General features: G+C 39.5%; 1 protein-coding gene and 2 long non-coding RNA genes across 3 annotated transcripts in view; 1 reads left to right on the top strand and 2 right to left on the bottom strand.

Annotated features, from left to right (window-relative positions):
- Positions 1-27,711, bottom strand: part of LOC311283504 (uncharacterized protein) — a 333,540-nt gene that overhangs the window by 157,056 nt on the left and 148,773 nt on the right. The window lies entirely within an intron of this gene.
- LOC311283417 lies at positions 1,771-2,976 on the bottom strand. The gene is made up of 3 exons (XR_014626059.1): positions 2,748-2,976; positions 2,259-2,467; positions 1,771-2,159 (listed from the first exon to the last, which is right to left on the bottom strand). It is a non-coding gene; the product is annotated as an uncharacterized lncRNA (long non-coding RNA).
- LOC311283516 lies at positions 4,827-5,646 on the top strand. The gene is made up of 3 exons (XR_014626080.1): positions 4,827-5,008; positions 5,171-5,290; positions 5,375-5,646. It is a non-coding gene; the product is annotated as an uncharacterized lncRNA (long non-coding RNA).

The raw sequence follows: 27,711 nt of genomic DNA, 5'->3' as shown, positions 1-27,711 counted from the left end.
TCTGAGTCCGTTTCGTCTGATGCCTTTTTGTCTGATGCCTTTTAGTCTGAGTCCGTTTCGTCCGATGCCTTTATGTCTGATGCCTTTTAGTCTGAGTCCGTTTCGTCTGATGCCTTTTAGTCTGATGCCTTTTAGTCTGAGTCCGTTTCGTCTGATGCCTTTTAGTCTGATGCCTTTTAGTCTGAGTCCGTTTCGTCTGATGCCTTATTGTCTGATGCCTTTTTGTCTGAGGCTGTTTCGTCTGATGCCTAATTGTACGAGACCTGACATTGTTTTTCCTGAGACCTGAAGCTTTTCAGTCTGAGGCGCGATGCCGTTTTGTCCAATGACTGAAGCCTTGTCTTCATATGTCTGAGGTCTGAGGATGTCCTAAAATGTACACCGTACTACATTTATGTTTCCCGTTCGTCCGCTGGCATGATGCTGATAAATCTGACGTCATACCACCAAAGAGTATCGAAGCCCAAGAGGCGAAACTCTGTTGTGTTATGGGTAACAGTCTGTAGATGGCGCTGCGGAGGTGCCTCCGCCATTATGGACTGAAAGCTGCTGAAATCGTCATGTATGTATCGCTGCAGCCCGGAGACCTGCAGGTGGGAGGAGCTTACGCCGCAAGTGGTAGGAGCTTATACCGCAAGTAGGAGGGATTTCACAAACGTGTAAGTAGGAGGAGTTTACGCCGCAAGTGGGAGGAGCTTATGCCGAGGACAGCGGTGAATGAGTATGGCAGGAAGTAGCGACAGTAATGAAAATAAACGATCAAATATTACGTTCCTCATCATGGTCTGATTTCTTACAGCTTTGTTATTATTGTGTGTGTCCAATACCACTCACTGTCAATGATGAAGTCACGTCTTTACACCTTTTACCATACTTAAAGTGATGGTGTTTCATCAGGCTGTAGGCCTTATTCAAAAATATTTCTGAATATTAGCTACATATTCTACAATTCTACAGTATCAAGTAAATTAACATATTAAAATGTGATGCAATTGGACTCAGTGAAGTGAATGTGTAAATACATGAAAAACATTTGGCTAATGTAAAAATAAATAAAAATAAGTTACCATCCATCTTTACTGCATAATTTAAATAGCAGACTAATGTTCTTCTGAACGTGTTACACATATATTACATTTAAATCTCAGGGTGGATACATTTTTTTTTTTCAATGAATAAAATCATGTACAAGTCACTCAGAATTGATTGCAAAAGTGTTTATTTTTTTTTGATTATTTTTAGTCTTTTTTGTTGTTGTCATTTGTAAGGACACTATATCAGCTCATTAGAACTGATCTGCATGCAGTGAAAACTGCAAAATCCAGGGTGGAAGGTTTCTGAATAAATGCCCTGGAGCTTGCCTTGCTTTCCCTTCCCAGCATAACCTGGTGGATACACAAGAAGCACAATAAGAACTAGGGTTTATAGTTGACATTGAACATTTACAAACATTAAGAATAATTTCTCAGCTCTGTAGGTCCATGCCATGCAAGTGAATGGTGTCCAGAACTTTTAAACTCCAAGGGATGACATAAGTAAATTAGATTTTTTGTTTTCCTTTAGACTAACAACTAGTTTATTCATCACCAATTTACACAAAACGCACAAGTAGAGTTGAGTACATCCTCCAGAAGAGCTGTTTGTAGTGAGACGACTTATTTTTCCAGCATGCAACACCTGAGGTGAAAAAAAAAAAATGAACATAACATTTAACATTATCAATGATGTTCTTGTTATGCGTTTTATTTTTTAATGTCAATATTTACTTTCTAGCCATAAGAAGTGTGCCTGATTCTTGAAATTGTCATCCCCAACTATGTCCCTAAACCTTGAGCAAGCCAATGACAGGGGCATGTAGGCAGCATCTCCTTCTTGAAGAACAACTTCAAGAAGTATGCTCTTCAGCAACGCTCCTGATAACTGAAAAGATAGCAACAGTTAGCACAGACTGTTAAAAAATGTTAAAAAGCACATTATATAACATTATTCAACTACATTGAAGATGAAGCATGATGGAGGCTCATCGTCTTTTAACAGCTCATCCTTAAAGAAAAATATAAGTGGATTAAAATTGTTCTATGATACACATTTTAAATCATCATTAAAATTGATTATGCATACCTTGCTAAAAACAGACGGCACAACTGGGGTTTGGTCTGCTAAAATTAAGTAATTTAAAATTAGCTGACCAATATTATAGTTACATAATTTGAAACCCAGCATAGTATATGTATTTTGTTTCATATCAAAGTTCTTACTTTCATATGCAAGTTCAGTTTTTTTTCTTCCCATAGGTTTCAGGGAGTGCAGAGCATTCTTCTTCTTCTGAAAGAGGATTAGAATAAAAAAAAAAAGTGATACAATTATCCATTAATTTTTTATTTGACAAAAAAAATATCAGCAAAATTTAAAAAGCTGACAATACCAGCTACAACAGCTCATGCACATCTTTCACTGATAAGTGAACCTAAAACACAATAACATGCGTTTCACATTTATTTCACTGATTGTTATGAGTAATACATTTTATAAAATAATTATGTTTCAATTACATTACATTACATTGTCGATTAGGCTTTAAAAAGCATAACTACAATGAAAACAAGTTTTAAAAGAATTGCATGCATTGTACAATTAAGTTAGGAGTTGTATTCTAATATCAAATCCATTTAAAAAACGTTTAAGACATTTACAATTTGAAAATCAATGCAGTCCTAAAACGTACAAAAATTACACTGCCACAATACCTTATTATGGTCTTCAGAATCCATAATCTGGAGAGCAAATTGTAGAAATGGAATGCAGAAAAGATCTTGTCATGCACGTTACAGATTTTGTAATTTGTGTGCTACTAAAAAAACTACAGAAATTTATTTGGATACACTTTACCCTTATTCTTTTTTAATACATCAAGACTAAAAACAGTGTACAAACTCCATTATGAAATGGTCTTTTTCAGAACTTACAATGCTTTTTTACAAAACTAAAAACTGTACAACAATCGTACCCCTTCATCTCAACAGCACGCTGACATGTGAAAGCGGTTTTCTTTGTTTTCTGATGGATCGCAACAAAACTTAGGGTAGAGTGGGGGAAAACGCCCCCCACCTGTTTTTCCCAAAATAACCACTAAAAGTAGTCAAGATACATTTTTACTGTTGCTATGCACTACGTTGATAACGGGGATATACAAATCTCTATGGAGAAGCTGACACCAGCGACACATTTGAAGAGAAGAGGATTACATGGTAAATGCTATAATTTTCAGATATTAGTAAATAAGTGTTTAAGAGAATATTGTTCTGCAGGATATCACAGTGATGTATAATAGATGAATAGTGAAGTCTGTAGTTTGAGATCATATATTATTTATAAGGAATATAATTATATTTTAAAAATTAAAGATTTTTTTAAAAACTCATAGCTTGTGGGGTAAAACGCCCTCTACGCTGAGGGGTAAAACGCACCCAAACGCTGCTGAGTTCTTTGCCGAGGCTGCCGTGCCGGGACGTGGGTTGGAGACAGACGCGTGTGACTGGGAGGGATATTTTGTTGGGGCTTTTCCCCGTAAAGTTTGGCGGCCGCCATCGATTTCCTTGAATGCGTGAACCCACGTCCGGTAGCGGGTAAGGAAGCCAGCAGTACACTCTCATTTTTAATGTTATTGATGTGTGTCTTCTTGGTAGTGCTATGTTCGCTGGGGAGGCCTTATTTATGTGTGTGACTACCGGTCCCCCAGCACCATTTGTGTGTAAAGTGAGCGCGTGTGAGTAAGGGGGTTGGAGAGCAGGTTACCTCCCATATGACTCTTATACTGTACAGCTATTGACGACGTCTATGTATTTAGCGTGAGTGGTATTGATGGTATGTCCTGATATTTGGTGTGTATTTATTGGTGTGGTATTTAAGTGATTTATACGACTTTATATGAGGTTTGCAGTGCAATGAAATTATGCGTGTTATAGGTGATCACATGAATTGATTTAATGCATGTATTTAACAACCTTGGTAACCTCATGCTAAATATATTGTCCTGTTTGATTGATGCTTTATTTCTCTTTACGCTTATTGATTAAATGTTATCATTAATTACAAATACATGATTATAATCGTACCTGTCATTGCATCAACCTGCTGTCCCCCCCTGGGTTTTACTATTATGCTTGTCCAAAAATAAAATTGTTATATTTATATCTAAGAAATTGTGTACTTGATTGTTTTCCTTGGTTATTGAGCCACAGAAAATCATTGGTCCAGTAGAGAACCTGTAGATCACTCTATTGTATTGGGGTGGTTACAACTTGGCAGAAGTTGTATGTTCTGTAATAGACAGACAGACAGAAGTATGTTATGTTCTGTAATACCTCTATAATATCCTACCGCTATAGTATTTCTATAGTAGTCTTATAGTACTTCTATAGTAATATTTTGTCCCAAAATACTATTTTCCTAAGGGTAATTAGGCCATGCATAACCAACACATAGACGTAACATTTTCTGTCATTTAACGTCGGTCATCCTCATTAAATTGAGTTAAGTTAAGTTTTTGTTATGTTAAGTTGGTTCAGTGCCATTGACTCCCATTATTTTTCGGTTTTCAGTCCATCAGTTTTCAGTCCATATGGCGGCCGCGCCGTCACGTCATGGGGGCAACTGTTGCTATGGAGCGTTCTATTGAGTTTCGCCTCTTGGGCTTCTATACTCTTTGTTACCACCTCAGTCCTGCTTGAATGTAAAATCGAAAGTGAGTAGCTTTATATCTTGAATTGTTTCACGAAGCTCCTCCCAGTGTGTCCTCCTGTATGTGGCTAATGCCGCGCTTTCAGTTTCTCAGTGTGATCTGATATTTCAAACCTCTGCTGTGTGAAGATGATCTATCAGGTGCTTATTAATTTCAACGACAAAAAGAATAAACCGCTAGAAGTGGCAGACGATGAGATCAAATTTAATAAAACCACCATTTTGGAACTGAAGAAGAAATTTAAAGAAAAGATTCCTGGAGCACCAGGTAGGTTAAACTCGAGTTATTTTTATACTGTGAATTTAAATTAAAAGCAATATTTAATATGACATTAGAACTTTTGTAGCTGCAGAACAAATGTTTGAGAAGGTATACCATGTGTTGATGTTATTATACCTATTAATTATTTTTCCCATTTTATCTATATAGATCCAGATGATGTCAGGGTTATCTTTGGAAAAGACCCTCTGGAGGACCACATGACACTTACGTTTTACAAAATTAAGCATTTATCTGTACTTTTAATTGTCATGAAGATGCCCGGTGGAGGTATGTCTTCTCAGCACTGATACCTCTTATTTTTCTTTTTTTTACATAACCTATATATTAATTTCCTGTTTGTCTCACTCCTAGATCTGTGTTCATCCAAACATGATGGATCCTAAAATCACTCTGGACTGAGAGGCTGCAAATCACAAAATCCAATCCAGGTTTAGATCTGTTAGCTAGTTATAGTTCGTTTTTTGTTGTTGTAGGTGGGGTGGGGTGGGGTGTTGTGGAAGGGAACACATTTGAGAAGAATGCAGTACAATTGAGCTTTAGTGATGACTAAATAATCTGGAAAAACATGTCTTAAAAAAAGTTTGTATGATGAACACAACAATAAACATTTGCTCCAGGGGAAATTTTATTCAGTCCTTTGTTTTTAGTTTTTGTTTCTCAGAAAAGAAAGTATTCATGATAATTGCTTCTTTATAAACACTAAACCTGCAGGTTTATCCACATCCTGCACTTTGAAACAAATCAGCGTTTTGGAATATTTTATTTGTCACCTTGTACAAATCAGCGTTTTGGAATGTCTTGACTCAAATATTTTGACTCAATTAACATATAGGCTACCCTATTGATCAAACAGCAAAGATTTTGACACTCAGGGTGTCAACATTGCGTAATACTTGCTTGGGTGAATTTCACCCCCAACAATCAAAGGAAAATACAATCAGCAACAGTTTACCCCCCAACAGACTGGAAGGAGCCAGATACCCAGGATTCAACAAATGACCAGTCAGTTTGGCACTGTAAATCAGAGACACTGTTTTCTTGACACATGGATTACCAGTCAATCATGAATGACAAGGGGGGTCATAAATCAACCCAAAAGTGACACGTGGTATATGTTAACACTACTAACATTTTAACAACTGTTTCCCCCTGTGAGGAGTGGGTGCTACCAGTTGGTGGAATTGATGTTGCCTAGAACTGTTTGTAGTATTTTGCAAAAAGTGTGATATCGAATTGTAAACTGAGCGTAAAGCAGGAATTGTGCTTGCATTTCTGAAGACTTGGTAAATAACTTTCAAGGTTTGGTAAATATTTCAAGTTTCAATTTAAGTGTGTAAGCAATTGGGATAAACTAATAGTTTTGTATGGAAATGTGTGTAAGTTGGCCTGTAGGTACATGTAGTTTTTGTGCCTAAGTGAGAAAATAATTTGTCATTTGAAAAATGTAGTCATTGTATTTTATGCCAAAGCAGTGATAAATGATCCATAGTCTCATTGTGTTAAGAGTTTTTCTTTAATAAAGTGACCCAAGTGTTGAGAAATTGCTGAGTGTTCAATGTCATGTTGTGTGTGTGACTTGAGTTCACTGTTCTGACGGACTCATGAATGACCAGCAGATGGAGCTGTTACTGTAAACACACAGCTGATTTCTCATTTCAGACACTTTAAAAGAAATGGAAAGGAAAATCACTGTTTTACTGTCAGCAATATGATGATAAAACTTTCCCTGCAGGATTAAATAACTGATAGTCCAGTTCCCCAACAGATAAGCAATTCTGGTAAACCAAATGAACTTAACATCTATTTAAACAAAGTAGGACAGAAAACAGGTTGATCTGCTTGGCAAACATGTTTTAATGAAGTTGAGAGACGCTATTGTATGGGATGGTTCTCAGGTTTCCCACACTCATTCCCATTCTATGATTATTTGCTTGGGATGTGATCAACCCAAATGGTGCAGAAACTATATAAATGTTTACTTTTTCTTCTTTTCTATGATAATTAAGCCATTTTGAGCTTATTGGTTACAGTGGTGTGTATAAACCAAATTTTGAGCTTAGTGGTTACATGTTTATCTTCACATGTGCATTTATTGAATTAAATACATTTGTTTAAAGTCTCTAAACTAAAAATGATAGTGTTTGATCTTTCACTAAATGTTTGTCCCTCAATGAAAATTAAAGTATCGGAAAAGTTTATCCTGTTCTTCCAGTTTTTATGATGGCATTTTCTCGTGTGGTTTCCTTGCGTGAGACTGAACAACAACCTTTTGTTCGAGACATTCACATGATTCATATATTTGTGCTGCCAATAATTCCTCAACTACATCTGTTAACCATCCATCAATACTAATCTAAACAGGAATGAGGATATATGAGTTTTTTTTTTAAACCATGACAAGATTGATAGTTTTTCTAGTTCTGCATGGGATTTTTTTGTCATGTTGATGCTTAAACTTTGGCATGATGTTTTACCATCTGTGTTTGAGTGTAAATTGTATTTAATGTGTGTAATTTAAGTGATTAATATATTGTTAAAGCGTTTGTGTACTGTACAGACACTACTTGTGAGATTCATGAGTTACAGATCAGCAACTCATGTTTTTCATTTATTTGTCAGGTTTGTTCAGAGGCTTTCTCTTATTTCTGTGGATGGATAAAGCAAAGATTAAACTGCACACACATTCACACCCTACTGGACAGAATAAATATGCCATAATTTATGAGATCATAATCTCTTTTGTAATCAATGTTGCTTCTGTTTGAAATATTAGAATATCCATAGTAATTTTTGTTTTCATTTTAAAACCAACATCCGTGATAAAGTTAGTGTTCATCAATGAAAATGGATGTTTGTGTTTCTGCTCATGAGTGATGATTTTGTGTTTAGGAGCTTCAGTCATTTGCATAAATGTAAAGAAATATTAGCAGCTGATGCAGATGAACAAACAATGCATTTGTGTTTCTAAACCAGTTTCTAATGAAATCATAAAAATAAAAATACATAAAATAAAAATAAAAATAAATCAGTGGCTGGTCACAAGTCTTCTGTCGAATCAAGATGTGTTCCTTCATTTATAATAAGAGATTCATTTATAATGAGAGGTTCTGTCTTATGGAGAAATATAAAAGTATGATCAACATGTAGGCAAACATCTTCAATAATTCTTGTAAATCACATGATTCTCAAGGCAAAACTGGTTCTCCTTCTGTTAAGCTACTGTAAAGAGAGCTAGTGTATCATGTCAATCATTAAAAATAGAATGATGAAGAACCGGGAAAACATGGTTTCTCTTACGAGAGTACTCTCGTGTTGCGTAAGCTAGCTTAAGCTACGGGAAAATCCCTTTTCTCGAGAATACTGAAGCCAAAAATTATCGCTTTCATTTCGTTTAAAACGCATTTGCTGCACAGAGCAGACCTAGGCGAGGCAGCTCACGCGCCTATTGGCCGCTCTGCTGCAACCTATCGTAGGGCTGCTGGTGACGTACGCACCAATGAGGGCCAGAATGGGCGTGGCTTATGTCTATATAAGCCCAGACCCGATAGGATGCTCTTTGATTTTTCATCTCTTCAGCGAAGTACTACACATCGCTGGATCTCCGGAAGAAGCCTGCGTCGTTGAGAAAGCACTGCAGCGGGACGAGCATCTGCATTGCGTATTAAGTGTTTGAGGAAGCCGGCCGTCTTCTCGCCGCCTTCAGCCGCCGTTCCTGCCGCGTTATCCGGCGCCTATATCCTTTTGAGTCTATCTCCGTGTGTGTTCGCCGCCGCGACACACGCGTTTCTTCCTAAAAGAGCCGAGGCGTTGTTACAAATGCCTCGTTCCAAGTGTGGCTCGTGCAGAGCGCCTAGCGCCGCTCACAGAGACTGCCAGAGGGTGCCTTTCCCCGCGACGACACACCGGTTGAATCCCCACGTGCTTCGCTGGATGACTCTCCCTCCTCGCTGATGGATGGCTAGCGCTCGGCTCCCGCCGCCGTCGCCTCCGCTCCGGGCGAGTCAGAGGGAGACAACGCTGAGGAGGACAGCTGGTTTAGCTCTACGAGCCACCAAATGACGCTGACAGAGCCACCTTCCTTGACGCATCTGTGTTTCCGGCTCGTCTCTTCAGCTCGTCTGTGAAGGGGTTTGCTGAGCGCTACTCAGAGATGCAGAAGACATCGCAGGCAATGCGACACTTCATCCCGAGACGCTCGAGTTCCGCTGGCCGCTCCAAAAAGCAGCCGCCCAGCCGGAATACAGCACTGCCACCCTCCCAGTGCCGTCAGCCCAGAGACTCACGTCAGCGCTCACGCTCTTCGAGGTGCCACAGGCCTCCTCCCCCCCGGGGACCCAGGCCTAAGATTGCGCTGAATCCTGAGCCTCCCAAGTCTTCCTGACCACCCTAGGAAGACGGCGATGGTCGAGTCCCGCTGCGGCCGGACCGCCATCAAAGACAACATGCTTTGCTCTCGCAGTTCCCACAACAGAGGTGACTGGACGAGTGTAAATGGTAAATGGACTGCATTTATATAGCGCTTTCACAGACCTATGGCCACCAAAGCGCTGTACATATAGCCTCACATTCACCCATTCACTCACTCATTCATACACCGACGGCGGTGTCAGCCATGCAAGGCGCCATCCAGCTCGTCGGGAGCAGCTGGGGTTAGGTGTCTTGCTCATGGACACCTCGACACTTGGTCAGGTGGAACTGGGGATTGCTCGCTTGTACTCAAACGCCGTTTTCACGGCGACCCAGATAAATTTAAAAAAGAGTTTTATGTCTGCTGGTCTGGCTCACACCGAAGGTGTTATAAATGTAGGAACTGTGCCCACTTCTGAGTGCTCATCCCTCCGTATAAGCACAGCCCATTCAGTGACACTCACTCATTCAGGGCCCACACTAATAAACCCGGCTCAAGCCACGGGTGTTTTAAATGTAGGAATTGTGCCCACTATTCAGTGCTCACCCCTACCCATAAACACTGCCCATTCAGTGACACACACTCACTTAGGGCACCCTTCTGCAAACACCAGTCGTGTTTCAAGTGTAAGAAGCTCGCTACTCAGCGCTCATGCTTACTGATAAACACTGCACGCCCTGTCACACACACAAATAGGGCTCACGTCAATAAAACACTCCTCGCTACCCATAGCAAGAGTGTTGTGTGTGAATCAGCCGGATGCTACCATCAGCGAGCCGCATCACATTCTACCACTAAACACCAGCCCGCCACTCACGCTTACTGATAAATGCTGTACGCCCTGTGTTACATACACAAATAGGGCTCCCTTTATTAAAACACTCCCCGCTTCCCGTAGCAAGAGTGTTATGCTTGAACCAGCCGGCCGCTACCCTCAGTGCGCCGCCTCACACAGCAGATCGTGCCTCTGGATCCCTGACACACAGCGATCAGAGCCCATTCTCATTCTGCCTCTAGCCATACATGATGATTATTTCCAGATCCAAATAGCGCCCATCACAGGCCATTCTTAAGATTCGCCTTCGACGGCCAGACTTATCAGTACACCGTCCTGCCGTTGGGCCTGTCTTTAGCAACCCGTACATTTACGAAGTGCATGTACGTGGCGCTCGCTCCACTGAGACAACGGGGTATGCGAGTGCTGAATTATTTGGACGACTGGCTAATTCTAGCGCAGTCAGAGGCGGAACTGATTGTGCACAGGACTGTACTACTCAGTCATCTGGAGAGCTTGGGTCTCAAAGTCAATTGGACCAAGAGCTCGCTGTCTCCCAGCCAAAAAATCTCTTTTCTGGGGACAGACTTGAATTCAGTGAAAATGACAGTGCGGCTTACGTCACAGCGCGCTCTGAGTATACAACGCTTGGCAGCGTCATTCAAAGCCGGCAGCATCACCCCTCTCAAGAGATTTCAGAGGATGCCTGGCCATATGGCCTCGGCCTCAGCGGTGCTTCGACTGGGCCTGCTTTGCATGCGCCCGCTCCAGGACTGGCTAAAGACGCGCGTCCCGCATCAGGCGTGGGCTACCGGTTATGCACGCCTCAGGGTGACTCAGACCTGTGTTTCAGCTCTCGAGCCCTGGAAGGTGATCGACTGGTACCAGTCAGGCATGGATCTGGGAGCGGTTTCGAAACTGAAAGTAGTCTCGACAGATGCCTCCAACTCAGGTTGGGGCGCCCTTTACGAGGGCAGGCCGGCTTTTGGTCTGTGGTCAGCCCAAGAGCAGCGCCTACACATAAACTGTCTGGAGATGAAAGCGGTCGAAAACGCTTTGGGAATTTTCCTTCCCCATCTAAAGGGTCATCACATCTTAGTCCATACGGACAACATGTCAGTGGTGTCCTATATAAACCGCCAAGGCGGTCTCAGATCACGGAACCTTCACACATTGGTGGACTGCCTCCTGGTGTGGTCCCAGCACAACCTGCGCTCGCTGAGAGTGGCGCACGTGCCAGGCTGTCTGAACTTGGGTCCAGACATGCTGTCCAGGGACAACGTTCCCCCAGGGGAATGGTCCCTTCACCCTCTCATAGTGCAGCTACTATGGGACACCTTTGGCAAAGCGGGAGTAGACCTCTTCGCGTCGTCAGACAATGCTCACTGGCCAATATTCTTTATGAAGAACAGGGATGTGCTGGCCCACAACTGGCCCAGCCGCCCGCTGTACACTTTTCCCCCAGTCGCACTGTTTCCACAGGTAATCAAGCGAATCAGGGAGAGCCACTGCTCTGTGCTCCTCGTAGCGCCGCTCTGGAGGAACCAAGCTTGGTTCCCAGAGCTGATGCAGCTGACAAACACGGCCCCATGGCCGATCCCAGTGAGGAAAGATCTCCTCTCTCAAGCCAAGGGTGCGATCTGGCATCCACGTCCCGAGCTTTGGGCCCTGCATGTTTGGGCCATCAACGGTTACCCGTTGACCTCCCAGTAGGAGTGCTAAACACGATCACGCAAGCTAGGGCCCCCTCTACTAGACGGCTCTATGCTTCAAAATGTTTTCCAGCTGGTGCTCAGCCCGAAACTTTGACCCACAACGCCAGAGGTGGAAAGAGTACTGAAAATTTGTACTCAAGTACAAGTACCGTTACATTGCTGAAATAATACTCAATTACAAGTAAAAGTACTGGTGTCAAAAAAGTAATTAAGTAAAAGTACAAATTACTCTTCTCAAAAACTACTCAGAGTACTAGTTACTAATTACTTTTTAGCTGGCGATAGTTAATGCATTACCAATAAAAATATTCAACAAAATCATAGATTTATGTAGAAAATAGCTACTTTTAACACGTTTTTACCTTATTGTCAAAAGACATTAATTAGTGGATACTGGAATTTCTAACTTCAATATGACACCTTGAAATATGTCAATATTCAGTAGGCCTAGCCTATAATTTTTAATACCATCGGGAAAACTACTACATACTAAATATTTTAATATCTACATTTTTGTCCATCCATTTTGTCAAAGCAATCATTATTTTCAAGCATTGAAAAGCACAACACTCATTATAACAGTAATCTATTTGAATGGAAAAGTTTAATTCAAGTCTTCTAAAGAGACATGTCCACTTTATAAGGTGAGATTTTAATTTAGGCTTTTGTTTACATATTTAAACATTGATCAATAACCATTACAATAATCTAATATTTACTCACTCAGTGTATTTGTCTTTACAATAGGGTAACGTGAACTGATGCAATAGCTCACACACAGCACAAGGAAGCTTGATTTCAATTCAAACTGAATTTAATTTGCAAAAAGACTAGATTTTTCATAACTTTTGACAGCGTTTAATTCAAGAGCATGGAGAGATTGGAGCTGGACGTCATTTGAGTCTGCAGTGAGAACCACTTGGAGAGATTCGCGATTGCACATGATATGACACACAGTCCGAGAGCGCACACTCACTATCCGAGTCCAGTTCGTTCGTATATTTGAGAGCTCGCGTCCAGTTTTCTGCGATTACATGAATGTGCCCTCGCGTTATAATATTGTTCGTGACATTTGCCATTAAAATATGCCATAGAAACTTGCAGGTATTAATACAATTATGCGTAGGCTAATAGGCCTAACGTTACCTGCAATCCCGCGCTGAGAGGAGGCGGGTGTGTCAAACTCGCTGTCGTTGAGATGAGAGAATGAGAACGCGCAGCTGGAAAAATATAGATATTTTGACAATACTACTATGTAGTTTGTTGTTCCAAACTTTCAGTCCGGCCATTAATCACTCTGAGCTCCTCGCCTCCTTCATGATCAGCTCTTCAAAACCTGCTGCGACTGCGGCGGCTTTCATTCAGTCCAAATATCAGGGGTTTTATTGGTCCGTTTACGATCGAATATTTTTATTGGCTACCGAAATGCCATTCAAAGATTTGAATATCAATTCAAATTGTACTCAGTAACGAAATGTGATTTTACAAGTAGCGAAGTAGATTACTTAGCTTAATATGTACTTGAGTACAAGTAAAATTACAGATTTAAAAATATACTAAAAAAAGTACAAGTACCCAAAATAACTACTTAATTACAGTAACGCGAGTAGTTGTAATTCGTTACTTCCACCTCTGCACAACGCTGTGCGGTGACGGAGATTCTCACCTTCCTACAGATCCCCCTCCACACTCAAAGTGTACGTCTCAGCCATAGCTGCGTTTAGAAAAACTGCGCATGGTCAGTCACTGAATAGAATAGAAAAATCGGAACAGGTCGCAAAATATGACCAAAACAGAATATAAAGATATCAACGAAGCACCTGAAGAGACTAATTTAAACTTTTCTGTACTTCTAAACACTCCAAATATACAACAAAATGCATTTAAGGGCTAAAAAAGTGGACTTAGCATGATATGTCCCCTTTAAATAAGTCCACCCCGCAAGATTACTGTTATAAACATGAACCTCGTCTGAAACGCAAAGGGGGAGGTGTTGCTGGAATTTATAGTAATATTTTCAAAACCACTAAGAAATCAAGTTTTAAATATAATTCTTTTGAAGTGTTGGTGCTTAATGTAAAAAATATATAGTGTAAAAGATAAATCACGTTTGAGATTTGTGCTGGCTACTGTATACAGGCCACCAGGGCACCATACAGACTTTATCAAAGAATGTGTGGACTTTCAGAATTAATAATGACTGCAGAAAAAGTACAAATTGTTGGTGATTTTAATAAACACATCGATAATGAAAAAGATGCATTGGGATTGGCATTTAAAGACATTGTAAATTCAATTGGAGTTAGACAACACGTGTCAGGACCTACTCATCGTCGTAATCATACTCTAGATCTAATATTATCACATGGAATAGATGTTGATGCAGTTGAAATTCTGCAGCAGAGCGATGACATCTCAGATCATTATCTAGTCTTGTGTAAATTACATTTAGCCAAGGCTGCAAAACAGACTCTGTGTTATAAATATGTTAGACCTATCACTTCTGCTACTAAAGATTGCTTTATCAATAATCTTCCTGATCAGTTTCATCATCTCAGCATCCCAGATAGCTTAGAAGAACTCGATATTGCGACAGAAACTTTTAACTCTCTCTTTTCCAGCACTTTAGACACAGTTGCTCCGTTGCGCTTAAATTGAATTGTTGAATTGAATTGTTCATTGATCCAACAATCAGCTATTTCATATATATATACATATGAGTGCTGTTCTTCCTGTGGTCAAAATCACAACTACATATCAATTTTTCAAAATAAGCATGCATTCATACAACATACAAACGTAAACAAAGACATTTAGTAGAAGATGAACTGAAAATATTCCTTAATTTAAGTTGGTTAAAATTCAGATCAAACTCATGAACTAAGAACCCATGTATACTTATGGGGTCAAAAACTTTTACTTATATAGCACCTTTTTAACAAAAACAGAAGCAAAAAGTCATATAAGAACTTGTGTAAATAAATACAATTTGAATTTAATTTTAAAGACCATCTTACTGGCTTCATTGACCAAAAAACTAGGTAAGGAATTCCATGCTACCATGGCCCTATAGTGTAATGTTCTCTGTCCAGCTCCTGTTCTTTAAAAAAAGGCAGGAGAAATCTTCCTACTGATGACTGATGTGTAACATATTCGTGTCCATCCTGAGAAAACTTAAAATTATTAAATAAAATAACAGGAGTCCTTGTTGTTATAACATTTCTAACAAAACCAAGAAGAGAATAATATAACCTACTTTTAACTGGTAGCCAGTTTAACATATTCAACATATCACAAACTCTAGTTCTATATGAACAATTAAGCACTATACGGGCAGCTTTGTTTTGAGCCACCTGTAATCGATTGACCCTCTTAGAACATAATACAATACATTTAGTTTTTTTCTATATTAAGTACCAATTTATTTATGTTAACCACTCCACAGCTCATAACCCTCATTTCTGAGAAACGTCCATACACAATATTTTCTATTGGTAAGATAACTATTGATCCATGCAACAGAATCCCTGTCAAAACCATAGCAGTGCAATTTCTTAATTAACAATTTATGGTCAAGAATATCAAAAGCGGCACTGAAATCTAGTAAAACAGAGCACACTATCTTTCCTGCATCAATTTCTTTCAGCCATTCATCAGTCATTTGTGTTAACGCTGTAGAATGTCCCTTCCTATAGGCATGTTGATGAGCTGTGTTCAAGTCATTTATACAAAAATTGTTTTGAATTTGCTCATATACTATTCTTTCCATGATTTTACTTAGGGTGGGTAATATACTTATCGGCCTACTATTCTTCCCTGAAAAATTCTCTTTGTGATTTTTAGGCAGTGGGATAATTTTTGCAATCTTCCACTGAGCTGGGCAGACTGATTTCTCCAAACTTAAATTAATAATATGAGAGATAGGTAGGGCCAAGACATCTGCTACAGGTTTAAGCAATCTTACATCCAAATGATCAATACCTGCTGGTTTATCCTTGCTTAATCTTATTAAATTTTCTACTGTAGACACCGTGAGTTTTTCAAAATGAAAACTACAAGATTTATTCATCATCAGCTTTTTGGTAATAAGTTTAGATGAGTGCTCTACATAGTTATCATTTGTCTTCATACCATCATTTAATTTCTGAATCTTATCACTAAAATAACCACTCAGATAATTAGCAATTTCACTTGGTTTAGTGATAAAATTGCCCTCGGCCTCTAAAAAAGATGGTGTCGATCTACCACTTTTACCCATAAGCTGATTAAGAACCTTCCAAATTGTCTTACTGTCAATATTATTACTACTAATTCTATTATGATAATACTTTTTCTTTTTGGCTTTATTCAACATTGTAACAAAGTTTCTTAATTTACGATATTTACCCCATTCCCTTTCACTACCTGATTTTACAGCATCTGCCTTAGCTCTATCCCTCTCAATTATATATGTTTTTAATTCCTGATCTAACCAAGGAGACACAAAGTTCCGCACATTGAACTTCCTGATTGGTGCAAATTTATTTACAATGGGGAGTAATACATTGTCAAACTCACCCAGAGCAAGATCCGGATCTTCTTTTCGTAGAACTTCAGACCAGTCTGACTTCATTACAATAATTGTTTTCATTAAAATTTTTGAAAACTCTCTTGAAAACAATTTTCTGACCCCTTTTTGGTATTTTTGTTTTTCTTCCAATAACAATAAGGTTGTGGTCACTACAGCCTACTGGAATGGAAGCTACACTGGAACACAGCTCAGAAACATTTGTAAATATCAAATCAATACAAGTTGCAGATATAACTCCATCCCCTCTTCTACATATTCTGGTAAGCTTCTTGACTACTTGTGATAAATTACATGTATTCGCTAGAGAAAGTAATCTCGCCTTAAGTGGACAGTCTCTCACTCTCCAGTCTATATTAAAGTCTCCTAAAAAAAAACACCTCATAATTTGTATCACATACTTTGTCCAGCACTTTACATATATTATCCAAGTACATTGTGGTTGCACATGGGGGTCTATAGCAACATCCCATCAATATTGATTTTATATAAGGAAGTTGTATTTCCAGTCACAAAACTTCCACCTCTTCACATCCTAGATCACTTCTGATTCTAACTGGTATATGCTCTTGACAATAAACGGCTACTCCACCTCCCTTAATTGCACCCCTATCCAGTCTGAACAAATTATAACCTTCTATTTTCAATACATCACTATTTATTGCTGAATTCAGGTGTGTGTTTCTGATATTGCAAGCATATGTAATTTATATTCAGTCAGAATCTCAGCGACATCAACAACTTTATTACGTAAACTACAAATATTCAAATGACCCAACCTCAATCCCTTTTGTGGTAAAATGGGACCATGCATCCTACATCAGTAGGCTAACAGTTAACCAACATAACATTGCATCAAAATAGAGCCGTCTTCTACACAAAATCTCATCAACACATAACACAGATACTCCCCCCTAACCCCTTCCTTCCCACCCCACCATGCATCCATTCAGCCACACCACGTTCACACACACACACACACACACACACACACACACACACACACACACACACACACACACACACACACACACAACCAACATAATGTCTCAGTAAGTGTAGTATGCTTAACACCATCTCCAACGAATCAAAATCCCGTATTTCTGTGTGGCTTTATGAAACTATTGTAACCCATAGACCTCTTACGGTTTAGTTCAGTTTCGGATGTTTGTCCACAGCTTCCCAGTAAGCTTCCGCCTTCTGGTGATCCGTGAATTTCCGCGTCTCATTTCCATGGGTAATGATTAAAGTGGCTGGATGAATAATTCCATGTTTTATGCCAGCAGCTCTGAGTTTTTCCCTGACTTCGCCGAATTTTGCCCTCCGCTTGGCCATATCTGACGTTAGATCAGGGAAGAACTGAAGCCTTGTCTCCCCGTATCTGAATATGCGTTCCTTTTTAGACAGTGCCAATATCTCTTCCTTCGCCATGTAACGTTGCATCCTCATGATCATTGTTTTATTCCCAGGGCCAACACGGTGGGCAATTTCAACCACAGGCTCAGTCCCAATCTTCCCTTTAAACAACTCCCTCAACAGACTGTTCATGTAGGCCATCGGATTCCCCTTTTCCACTCTGATTGGTAGGCCATGTACTCTTAAATTGAATTTCCGACTGTGCGCCTCCAGTCGTTCCAATTTATCAGGGAGTTCAATGTTCTCTTTATACAATTGTTTTACATCCACATCGCATTTCTTCATGTTCTCCTCCAGTACAGACCATGCAGTAGTAAGCAACAGATCCGCACACCGAATAAGCTCCCCTTCAAAAAACTTTTTATTAGTGACGTTTCGGGCCTCACATGGCCCTTCCTCAGACTAACAGGAAGTGTACAAACAGTTACCCCTTTTTAAAGTCTGTATCACGTGACCCCACCATCACACAAATTGGATACATCCATCAACATACATTGATATTTACATATTTATACATCGTGTCCAGCAAGGATTAAGAATTATATATTAACATATTTACATATTGATTCCCACTGTTAAATTGTCTAACATACATTTTTTACATTTTTATGAATGTCGTATTACCCCTTTTGTACAAAAATATTTTTCAGTGAAAATACTAATTAATTATGAAGGCTGAGCAATTTTAATATTTGGTGAATAACTCCTGCCATAGTCATTTAAAACCGGGATGGCAATTCTAGTCACATTTATGTTTTGTTTCACTGTAATGTCACATTTTCCTTAAGGGGGGCGTTTTCCCCCACTCTACCCTATGTTAGACCCTATACCGACTAAGCTACTGAAAGAGATGCTTCCAGATGTCATAGATCCTCTTCTTAATATTATTAAATCATCTTTGTCTCTAGAATACGTACCAAAAACCTTTAAGCTGGCTATGATTAAACCGCTTGTTAAAAAAAGCAACTTGATCCTACAGAATAAGTCAATTACAGGCCGATCTCTAATCTACCTTTTCTGTCAAAGATACTAGAAAAGGCAGTATCTTCACAACTGTGTTCCTTTTTAGAAAGAAATGATATCTGTGAGGATTTTCAGTCCGGATTTAGACCGTACCATAGTACCGAGACTGCTCTCGTTAGAGTCACAAATGATTTGCTCTTATCATCCGATCGTGGTTGTATCTCTCTATTAGTGTTACTCGATCTTAGTGCTGCATTTGACACCATTGACCACAACATTCTTTTAAATAGACAAAAAATTGGCATTAGGGGGAATGGCACTAGCATGGTTTAAATCATACTTATCTGACCTTTATCAGTTTGTAGCAGTAAATGATGAGATGTCTCATCGATCACAAGTTCAGTATGGCGTACCACAAGGCTCAGTACTAGGACCGCTGCTGTTCACTCTGTACATGCTACCCTTAGGAGATATCATTAGGAAACATGGCATTAGCTTTCACTGTTATGCTGATGATACTCAGCTCTATATTTCTTCAAAACCTAACGCAACTTACCAATTCACAAAATTAACGGAATGCACAGCTGATATAAAAAAATTGGATGACTCGTAATTTCCTACTAAACTCTGAAAAAACAGAAATTCTAATTAGTGGACAAAAAACACTTGATGGCTGCTCTAAGTCCTCGTCGTCGGTTAGGAACCTGGGTGTGTGTGTGTGTGTGTGTGTGTGTGTGTGTGTGTGTGCTCTTTGATACCAATCTTTCATTTGAAAGTCACGTGTCTAGTATCTGTAAAACCGCATTTTTCCATCTTAAAAATATATCTAAATTACGCCATATGCTCTCATTGACAAATGCGGAACAATTAGTTCATGCGTTCATGACCTCAAGGCTAGATTATTGTAATGCTCTACTGGGTGGTTGCCCTGCACGCTTAATAAACAAACTACAGCTGGTCCAAAACGCAGCAGCTCGAGTTCTTACCAGAACCAGGAAGTATGACCATATTAGCCCGGTTCTGTCAACACTGCACTGGCTCCCTATTAAACATCGTATACATTTTAAAATATTGCTGATTACTTACAAAGCACTAAATGGTTTAGCTCCGCAGTACTTGAGCGAGCTCTTAACGCATTATAGTCCTTCACGTCTTTGTTTAGTACCAGTACCAGTACCACCAGTACTTTGTTTAGGCTTGGTTTGTAGGGAATTACAAACCTGCGCACATATATTCAAACGCACATACAGTGAGGAAAATAAGTATTTGAACACCCTGCTATTTTGCAAGTTCTCCCACTTAGAAATCATGGAGGGGTCTGAAATTATCATCGTAAGTGCATATCCACTGTGAGAGACATAATCTAAAAAAAAAAATCCAGAAATCACAATGTATGATTTTTTAACTATTTATTTGTATGATACAGCTGCAAATAAGTATTTGAACACCTGAGAAAATCAATGTTAATATTTGGTACAGTAGCCTTTGTTTGCAATTACAGAGGTCAAACGTTTCCTGTAGTTTTTCACCAGGTTTGCACACACTGCAGGAGGGATTTTGGCCCACTCCTCCACACAGATCTTCTCTAGATCAGTCAGGTTTCTGGGCTGTCGCTGAGAAACACGGAGTTTGAGCTCCCTCCAAAGATTCTCTATTGGGTTTAGGTCTGGAGACTGGCTAGGCCACGCCAGAACCTTGATATGCTTCTTACAGAGCCACTCCTTGGTTATCCTGGCTGTGTGCTTCGGGTCATTGTCATGTTGGAAGACCCAGCCTCGACCCATCTTCAATGCTCTAACTGAGGGAAGGAGGTTGTTCCCCAAAATCTCGCAATACATGGCCCCGGTCATCCTCTCCTTAATACAGTGCAGTCGCCCTGTCCCATGTGCAGAAAAACCCCCCCAAAGCATGATGCTACCACCCCCATGCTTCACAGTAGGGATGGTGTTCTTGGGATGGTACTCATCATTCTTCTTCCTCCAAACACGTTTAGTGGAATTATGACCAAAAACTTCTATTTTGGTCTCATCTGACCACATTACTTTCTCCCATGACTCCTCTGGATCATCCAAATGGTCATTGGCAAACTTAAGACAGGCCTTGACATGTGCTGGTTTAAGCAGGGGAAACTTCCGTGTCATGCATGATTTCAAACCATGACGTCTTAGTGTATTACCAACAGTAACCTTGGAAACGGTGGTCCCAGCTCTTTTCAGGTCATTGACCAGCTCCTCCCGTGTAGTTCTGGGCTGATTTCTCACCTTTCTTAGGATCATTGAGACCCCACGAGGTGAGATCTTGCATGGAGCCCCAGTCCGAGGGAGATTGACAGTCATGTTAAGCTTCTTCCAATTTCTAATGATTGCTCCAACAGTGGACCTTTTTTCACCAAGCTGCTTGGCAATTTCCCCGTAGCCCTTTCCAGCCTTGTGGAGGTGTACAATTTTGTCTCTAGTGTCTTTGGACAGCTCTTTGGTCTTGGCCATGTTAGTAGTTGGATTCTTACTGATTGTATGGGGTGGACAGGTGTCTTTATGCAGCTAACGACCTCAAACAGGTGCATCTAATTTAGGATAATAAATGGAGTGGAGGTGGACATTTTAAAGGCAGACTAACAGGTCTTTGAGGGTCAGAATTCTAGCTGATAGACAGGTGTTCAAATACTTATTTGCAGCTGTATCATACAAATAAATAGTTAAAAAATCATATATTGTGATTTCTGGATTTTTTTTTTTTTAGATTATGTCTCTCACAGTGGACATGCACCTGCGATGACAATTTCAGACCCCTCCATGATTTCAAAGTGGGAGAACTTGCAAAATAGCAGGGTGTTCAAATACTTATTTTCCTCACTGTAACTATAGAACCAATTCTTAATGCGCATGTGAACGCCATCAGCGTTAATCACAGGTTCGCGTTTAAAGTCTGTGTAGAGAGAATGGAAAATAACTTTATTAAAGAACCGCTATAAAGCCAAAACAATCTCTATTACCTTAAATTATACGTTTATCTCTGTAAAGCTGCTTTGAAACAATCTACATTGTTAAAAAAGCTATATAAATGAAGATGACTTGACTTGACTTGTGCTGTTCTTTTTGCACCACTTTCATGCTTTACAGGGGACTTTTGGTGATGAACCGACCACTTCTACTTTTGAGCAAGCTCAGTCTATACAAACACTTAATAACTTTATGTTGACCAACCCCATCTTAATTAGTGAAATGATACAGAAATCCATTTCTTCTTCATGCCGGTTGGATCCCGCACCAACAATCCTTCTGAAACACTGTACCTCTGTCATTTCTGCTCCTATCTCACATCTTGTAAATGTGTCTCTTCTCTCTGCCTCTGTTCCAGTCTCACTAAAGACGGCTGCGGTAACTCCTATCCTTAAAAAAACAAATCTGGACCCAACTGACTATGCTAATTATCGCCCAATTTCCAATCTACCGTATGTCTCAAAAATCATGGAAAAGGTTGTTTCCACTCAATTGCAGTCATATCTATCTCTCAACAATAGCTTTGATTTATTTCAGTCTGGTTTACGCCAAAACCACAGTACTGAAACTGCATTAGCAAGGGTTATCAACGACCTCTTACTCTTTGGTGACTCGGGAAACCTTTCCATACTTTTACTCGACCTCAGCTCATCTTTTGATACTGTCTGTCATAAATTCCTACTCATGCGCCTCTCAGTGATTGGTATCTCAGCAGCCGCGTTATCCTGGTTTTCCTCCTATCTGACAGACAGAAAATACTATATCACCATGCACAACTATAAATCTCCCACTGTCATTCTCAAACAAGGTGTTCCACAGGGATCAGTTCTTGGCCCATTACTACCGGTATTTATTATCTACATTTTGCCTCTCTGACAAATTATCCGCCGCCATGGTTTTCAATACCACTGTTATGCCGACGATATCCAGATATATGCTGCTTTCCGCCCAGACTCTATTCACCAGACTACATCACTATCATCATGTATTAATTAATTAAAGACCTGGCTAATTTTATCAGTTTGAATCTGACTAAATCAGAAATCTTAATTACTGGTCCACCATCTCTAACAAAAAATATAACTAATACTCCCAGACTTGACCTTGATGCTACATCAATTATTCCATCTGACACTGTCAAAAATGTGGGTATCATTCTTGACCCTTCAATGACCTTCAACACTTATATTAGTCAACTCAGTAAAGCTTCATTTTTTCAACTCCGCCGTATTGCCAAACTCCAGCCCTGTGTCAGCCCAAAAGACGCTGAATCACTCAATGGTCTTGCTCTTTCCTATCTCTCTGACTTACCTTGTCCTTATATTCCCCCTCAAACTGTCCGATCTTCTGGCTGTGAACTCCTCTGTGTGCTGAGATTTCGTCTATTCATCTATGGGTGGCAGGTCTTTCTCCATTATAGCCCCTAAGCTATGGAAGTCTCTTCCCCTGGCTCTTAGGACAACAACCACACTGCATGAATTTAAGTCTAAACTCAAATCCCATTTGTTTAAACAGTATTATCAGTCATGACACGTTTTTTCTTAAACATTTTTCATAACTCTGTATTACAGTCATAATGTTAACTTGGGTACCATTAGTCTTTTGTCTCTCTACTTCGACTGCCCACCTCCCATGCTGTCTGTAAATAGTGTTGTTTTTAGGGGCCAAGCACCTATTGGGCCCTATTTTAACGATCTGAAACGCAAGTGTCAAAGTAACAAGTAACTTTGTGGGCGGGTCTCGGTGCTGTGGCTATTTTCCCGGTGGGATAAATGACTAATGCGCCAGGCGCAAATCTAAAAGGGGTTGGTCTGAAGTAGCTTCATTATTCATAGGTGTGGTTTGGGCGTAACGTGAAATAAACCAATCAGAGCATCATCTCACATTCCCTTTAAGAGCAGACACGCTTTTTCCTTGGCGTATTGCTATTATAACGGCGGATTATCGCCTATTTTTCTATCTATCTATCTATCTATCTATCTATCTATCTATCTATCTATCTGTCTGTCTATCTATCTATCTATCTATCTATCTATCTATCTATCTATCTATCTATCTATCTATCTATCTATCTATCTATCTATCTATCTATCTATCTATCGTTTGTAATAATATGATTTGCAAAAATTAAAACTGCTGCTTCTGTGTAGATTAGAGAATCAAAGTGTATGCACGTTGTGCACGCTATACATTATGGTCAAGCATGCGCCCTTAAAATAGCATAATGAACAACGCGCAACGCGCAACGCGCCACTGACTTTAGACTAGTTTTTTTCTGGCCAGTGGCGCAATTGTTTTATGGGACAGTAAAATAGCACCAGGGATTGTTTGCGCCGGAACACGCCTCCTTTTTTGCGCTGAACCGCCCAGGGAGCGCAAGTTCATTCCCTAGTTTAGCGACGTGCTTCTGTGGAGGGAAAAGCGCGCTTTGCGCCGGTGCAAAATAGGAATGAAACATGCGTCGGTGTACAAAGTCAATTGTGCTGGGTGCAAGATAGGGCCCATTGTACCTGTTTCCGTTCTTATTATTATTCTGCTTTTTTTTCTTCCGACTGGGAGTCTATGGCAGCCCATAGAACCGATTGCGGGAAAGTTTGGCACACTGATAGAGGACAGTCCAAAAAGTCACCATACCAAATTTGGTGTCTTAAAACCAATCCCTCTAGCGCCACCAACTGTCCAGAGTTTGCACTCATGTTTATGCTAATAACTTTAGAATCGTAAGGCCTATCAACAAAATTATTTTTTCTTCTGATTCCCTAGCTCATGCCGATTCGATTGCACCCTATGACATAATTTTCCATCATGTAAATTTACTAACATTGTGATTTAGCGCTTAAAAAACATTTGGCTATATCTTCGAAACCGCTAGTCCGATCGAGACGAAACCACCGTCAGAAGTTTGGTTGGAAACATAGGTCGATAACTATATGCTAATGCCCAAAATCCAGTTAAAGTCATGTGTCAGTCATTTTTTACGTGTTTTTTCATATAAATGTCTATAACTCCGAAGCGAATTGAGATATTTTCACCAAAATTGACACACATATGTATGGGCTCACTCTGAGGACACATAACAAAAAATGGTGGGACTGAGCCTCTTGGTGGCGCTATAATAGAACAAAACATGAAATTCCCATTGACTTCAATACAGTTTTGCGAAATAAAATGCTGTACTAAACAAATGTACATATGGTGGTGTAATATTACTAAACTCAGAATGTGCCATCAGCACCATCCCCTGAAGGTACCCAAAATGTTTTGAGACAGCGCCACCTAGTGGTCAAAAGTTATAACAAAATTTCCAAAAAGGCTAATAACTTTTGAAGAAATCTGCCTATTGAAATGCCACTGGTCTTAATAGATTCCATGGCTCAAGCCGAGGCTTTGGCCGAACTTCCGGTCCGCCATCTTGATTTACATTCAAAACCTACTTTTTCGAACTCCTTTTAGACTGTTTGTCCGATCTTCACCAAAATCCAATCGTATCACCTCCAGACTGTGCCGACTAAAAGTTATGGATTTCGTGTTGATTGACAAAGCTTTATCTCTGCAATGCCTTGATATATTGACACCAAACTTTATATGTGTCATTGTCACTTCACTCTGACCACATCACATCAGTTTTGTAACTGCGCCACCTATTGGTCGAATGTGATAATCCATTAAATCATATTTTTAATTACAGTTTAAATGATTTTTCAGCCATTTCGCCGAAAATCCTTTTTGAATGTCTTTAATTGCTAATTGTTGCAGTTGGTCTGACACTGCACCTAACCCTAACACTAACCCTACATTTAGGGTCCAAGCACCGAAGGTGCGAGGCACCTATTGTATCTGTTCCCGTTCCTATTAATATTATTCTTCATTTTTCCAAATGGGAGTCTATGGCAGCCCATAGAACCACTTGCGGGAAAGTTATAAAATTTGTCACACTGATAGAGGAGAATCTGAACTATCAGCATAGCAAATTTGGAGTCTCCAATTCATTCCCTCTAGCACCACCAGCTGTCCAAATTTGCACTCATGTTTATGCTAATAACTTTTTAACCACAAGGACTAGAAACAAAATTATTTTTCACTCTTATTCCTTGGCTCAAGGTGATTCGATTGCACCCTATGACGTCATTTTCCGTCATGGAAATTTTTCCGCCATTTTGAATTTTCCGAAAAACCTACTTTTTCGAACTCCTCCTAGGCCGTTGCTCCGATTTTCACGAAAATTGAACCAGATCATCTCCAGACCATGCCCACAAAAATTTATGGAATTCAAGTTGATTCGCTTAACCATTTTCGATAGACCAACGAACAAATTTTACGTAGCGCTTGCGAAAACAGACGCAAGGCTGTATCTCCACCTCTGGTGGCTCTCAAGGGCACTCCAGCTGGTGAACGTTACAATAATAAAATCCATTATTTAAAATACATTTCTATAAGAACACAAACACAATCTTTTTTTGTCTATGTTTTTGATTTATTCTGCTCAAATTTTTTTTACTATATGTTACTGTTGAAACTTTATTTGTGCTGTGAATATTGTTGATGGTTGTACACTCTAAAAAGTTTAACTATGATTTACAATTTTTTTTGGGAGAAACATTTTTACACTCAAAAATTTTTAGTAAATTTTAAACCTGTGAAATCAATGAAATATACTGTATGAATTGAGCAAATGCAAATAAAAAATTAAGTAAATCTGAGTAACTGAATCTGGTGGTACATTAAAGGGTTAGTTCACCCAAAAATGAAAATTATGTCATTAATGACTCACCCTCATGTCGTTTCCAAGCCCGTAAGACCTTGGGTGAACTAACCCTTTAACAAATAAGATTTAGTAGAAATAATTTAACATTTAAACATTTATAAATATTCATTAATATTCATAATATTAAGTAATAATAACTGTTTTTATTTATTAGTAATATATATTTTTTTATTTTCTCTAAACTTTTGTAAAATAGTATTCCATACAACCACCAGTATACATGGCATTGGCCTTTATTGTCGATGAGTAAGTTACAGCAATACAGCATATTTTACACTGTTTTAACATGTATACAATATTGCCTACATTTAAACTCATTTAACAAACATTTTAGAAGTACAAATGAAACACTTAAACATTCAGGTAGTCTAATTCAAGTGTATTCAACCGGTCTGTTATCCAATATCCACCGTCTCAGCGCTGGTTCTCGTGCCAGAGACGGACTCGCTCTGCGGGTGAACTTTGAACTTCAGACCGCCGTCCTGCGTTTCACTCATAGCCGAAAGATACTGCGAGCGACTGACTCCATAACCTGCCAATAATCAAACAGTGCACAGTTCTGAGGACATTTTATCATCCAAATTAATTATATACATTATCATTAGAAATAAAGTCGTGTGTTTATGCAAGGCGTTTCAATCACGCGAAAAGACAGGCGCAACTCTCGTGTAGGTCCCAGCAAACACATTTACGTTGTGGCAACGTCTCTGGCACGTTGCATTTCTGCTATGGCAACGTCGCTGTCTACGTGCTCGCAACATTGTAACAACGTAGAATTGTAAGACGTGACAGGGCTGTAGCAACGTTGTTGCGCGACATTCAGCAACTGAGAGACGACGTTCTGACAATATTTTTATATGGTGTATTTTGTTAGATAATTATATACTTTTTATCATTTATTGTTTATCTATATTATTATTGAATGGGGCTATCAACACCTGCAAGTGTAGCCTACACTTTAAAGAGTAAAAATGACAGAAGGTTTCGTTAATTCAACTTTATTAAAATTGCATATAATCAAATTGCACTTCCAAAAGTCATACATTTGTGAAAAAAAAACAAAGAAATAAACGAATACAC

Source organism: Rutilus rutilus (genome assembly GCF_951802725.1).
Source record: "Rutilus rutilus genome assembly, chromosome: 23".
In the NCBI taxonomy this organism is placed as follows: Eukaryota; Metazoa; Chordata; class Actinopteri; order Cypriniformes; family Leuciscidae; genus Rutilus; species Rutilus rutilus.
Note: the sequence above shows the minus strand (reverse complement) of the source record. Positions and strands in the feature narration are given on the sequence as shown.